The sequence below is a fragment of the Arachis ipaensis genome, chromosome B06, assembly GCF_000816755.2.
Source record: "Arachis ipaensis cultivar K30076 chromosome B06, Araip1.1, whole genome shotgun sequence".
NCBI classification, from domain to species: Eukaryota; Viridiplantae; Streptophyta; class Magnoliopsida; order Fabales; family Fabaceae; genus Arachis; species Arachis ipaensis.
In genome coordinates this window covers 126574604-126578845 of record NC_029790.2, presented here as the reverse complement: position 1 = coordinate 126578845, position 4242 = coordinate 126574604, and positions in this window count along the sequence as shown.

The window sequence follows — 4242 nt, the reverse complement described above, 5'->3', positions numbered from 1 at the left end:
TAATTAAAAATAGAGAAAAATTTTTTTTTTTTCAAGAAGAAGAAGAATAAAAAAAAAGAAAAAAAAAACAAAAGAAAAGGCAAGAAACAGAGAAAATAAAGGCAAAAAGAGAAACTCCTATTAAAATCTGCTCCAAGTCCTTTGAAGGCAAATTTCAAAATGTCTCTCTGGCATCCTCAAGTACACCATGCTTAGTTAGATGGTCTGCCGCTTGATTAGCCAACCTATGAATGAGCTAAATGAAATGTCCCAAGCATGCAGCATCTTCAACTCGAAGATCCCATCAAGCACCTCCTTTTCAACATGATCCAAGGGGCCTTCCAATGGGTAATTAAGGAAAACACCTCCAGAGAGTAGGTCTCACACATGAAAAGATTGATCTGTAACTCATGCGCCACACTGAGACCACGCTAAATGGCCCAAAGTTCTACCTTCAACGTGCGTCCCCTGACCACCAGTCCTGAACCACCTCGAACCCAATCACCGTTGTTCCTGATCACAAAGCCATACACAGCCTTGTTCGAATTTTCAAATTAGCTCCCATCAAAGTTCAATTTCCGAAACCCCTCCTCCGAGCAAGTCCATGAAGAAGACGGATTGAAACACTCGTGAATGGCTGAGACAAGCACAGCCGCATTGATCTCCTCCACCAGTCGTCGAGCTTGTTGTTGGGAAAACTCAACAAAGGTTCAAAACAAAAACCTGTCTAACAGCGAAAGCATCAAAAATAATTTTTCCGTAACTTGTGTGATTAAATAGGCAATACCAAAAATACTTCAAGCAGCAAATATAATGGCAGAAATTAAATAATCAGACATAAGAATTTTAATGTCGGAAAACCTGTAAAAGAGGGACAAAAAATCTACGGGACCTAGTTCAGTAAAATCTTCCACTATCAGAATAATGGGTATACAAACCGTCTTCCTAGTGACACTAGGGCATCTCAACAATCAACAAAATACATCATCAAAACGGATGGAATCAACATAAACCCTCCACAAAGTGGGTATTTCAAATCAGGCAAAAGAGAAGGCAATACAACTAGCAAGTTATATCCTAATGTTTATCTCTATACCAGGAATAACATACTAAAATTTCATAAAAAATAGAGCAAGTTTATCAGTTCAATCGAATCAAAGATGGCTTGCCCTTTCCCCCAAATTCCTTTTTCTCTTCGGTGCCGATGAAAACTCTCTCCTTTCTATGTGTTTGCTTTTGTTTCAAAAAAAATGAGAGACTTACCTCTCGTTCTCTCTCCGTGGCTATTTGGCCACTTCTCTTTTTCTTTATTTATTTTTATTTTTCTTTTGTTTTATAATATGTGGGCCCCACTTACTTGGGGACCCACCAACAAATCTCCCCCTCACCAACTCAAGTGGGGATAGGCTGTTCCACCAAACTCGCCTTCTTTTTATAGGAGTCAAACTTCATTGCAGGTAAACTTTTAGTCATCATATCTGAACCATTATCATCAGTATGGAGCTTCTCAAGTGCATATGACTTCATCTCAAGCGCTTGACGTATCCAATGATACCTCACCTCTATGTGCTTCGATCTGGAATGAAACGTCGGATTCTTGCTGAGATGGATAGTACTCTAACTGTCACAAAATAACACAAATTTCTCTTAATTGATGTCTAACTCTTGTAGAAATTTCTTCATCCACAAGATTTCCTTAGAAGCTTCAACAACAGCAATGTATTCTGCCTCTATAGTATACAAAGCAACACATTTCTGAAGTCAAGATTGCCACAACACAGCTCCCCCTACAAAAGTCATCATATAACCAGAAGTAGACTTTCTTGAATCAAGATCCCTAGCCATATCCGTATCTGTGTAACCATCCAACACAAGTTGGCCACTTCCAAAGCATAAACAAACTCTGGAAGTACCATTAAGGCATCTGAGAATCCACTTCACTGCTTGCCAGTATTCTTTGCCAGGATTAGAGAGAAACTGACTAACAACTCCAATGGCATGAGCAATATCCGGCCTGGTGCAAACCATAGTATACATCAAACTGCCAACTGCAGATGCATATGGAATCTTCTTCATTTTTGTTTCTCTTTCTCACTTGTAGGACATTGCTGCGAACTCAACTTGAAATGACTAGTAAGTGGAGTACTAACAGGTTTGGAATTACTCATGGTAAACCTCTCTAAAACCTTCTCAATGTACTTCTGCTGTGACAACCACAGTTTCCCATTCTTCCTGTCACGAGTGATACTCATACCAAGGATTTTCTTTGCAGGATCCAAATCCTTCATAGCAAAGGATCTGTTTAAGTCTTTCTTGAGACTTTCAATCTTCTTAGTGTCATGACCAACAATCAACATGTCATCAACATAAAGAAAGAGAATTATAAAATCACCTTCAGAGAATTTCTTAACATATACACAATGATCAGAAGAAGTCTTACTATACCCATGACCTTCCATGAAGGAATCAAACTTTGTGTACCACTGCCTTGGTGCTTGCTTCAACCCATATAAACTCTTCTTCAACTTGCATACAAGATGCTCCTTTCCTTTAACCTTGAAACCCTCTGGTTGCTCCATATAAATTTCTTTATCTATGTCACCATGAAGGAATGCGATTTTCACATCAAGCTGCTCAACCTCTAAATTCAAGCTAGCTGCCAATCCAAGCACAACTCAAATAGAGAACATCTTCACAACTGGAGAGAAAATCTCCTCAAAATCAATACCTTTCTTTTGCTCGAAGCCTTTCACAACCAATTGAGCTTTGTACCTTAGCCGTGAGACATTTTCATCTGCTTTCAATTTGAACACCCATGCATGTATTCTTGAATGCTTTCTTACCCTTCGACAACTTCATCAATTCAAAAGTATTATTCTCATGCAAGGATTTCATTTCTTCTTGCATGGCTTTCAACTAATCTTCCTTATGCTCATCAAACATAGCTTCCTGGTAGCTCTCTGGCTCCTCAGTCTAGTGTTCATCACATACTCATGAGGAGAGTATTTTTGAGAAGGATGACACTCTCTAGTAGATCTTCTCAATTCAGGCTCAACTGGTGGTTCAGGTGGAACTTCAACATCTGGCGGAACTTCTGCATCTGGCACCTCAGGTTGAGGTGTAGGTTCATCATGCAAATCATCACCAATATTATCAACTTTTACATCTCCCCCATCAATAGGAGGTCTAGTGAAAGGACCAGGTTCATCATTAGCAGAACGTCTAATAGTTATTGGCTTATCTGTCTTCTTAAGATCTTCAATAGTTTGGTCTTCAAGAAAAATCACATCTCGACTTTTAATTATCTTCTTGCTCACCAGATCCCATAATCTGTAACCAAAGTCTTCGTGACCATAACCCATGAAGATGCACTGCTTTGACTTTCCATCCAATTTGGACCTTTCATTTCTTGGAATGTGAATAAAAGCTCTGCAGCTGAACACTCTCAAGTGACTATAGGAGACATCTTTTTCTCTCCAAACTTTCTCTGGATCATCACCATTAAGTGAAACTGAAGAAGAAAGATTGATCAGATCTACTGCAGTCCTCATCGCTTCACCCCAAAAAGATTTAGGCAACTTTGCATGAGAGAGCATACACCTGACTCTATCATTGATAGTGCAATTCATTCTCTCTGCAACTCCATTATGTTGAGAAGTCTTAGGAACTGTCTTCTCAAACTTGATCTCATGTCCTTTACAATACTCTTCAAATGGACCCCTGTATTCACTACCATTATCTGCTTGAACGCATTTCAATTTCCTTCCTGTTTTTCTTTCAACACTTGCATGAAAGTGTTTGAAGATATCGAGCACCTGGTCTTTAGATTTTAAAACAAAAGCCCACACTTTTCGAGAATAATCATCAATAAAAGTAACAAAATATGATGCACCACCTAGTGTCTTAGCATCCATAGTGCAAACATCAGTGTGAACTAAATCTAGAACATGTGGTCTCCTATGAGGTCCAGAACTATGAAATGATACTCTAGAATGCTTTCCAACAAAACAATGAGTATAAGTATTTAAAGTTGTACCTTTCACGGGAAGTGAGTGCTTATTGGCTAAGACACTTAGTCTTTTCTCGCTCAAGTGACCAAGATGTATATGCCACAAATCAGAAGAGGAATCATCAGCTACATTCACCTCTTATTTGCACAACTTTGCTTGTAACCGGTAGAGAGTAGTGAGACTATTATCTTCCCTAGCAACCATGAGAGCTCCTTTGGTAATTTTGCATTTTCCACTACCAAAGGAAGTGCAA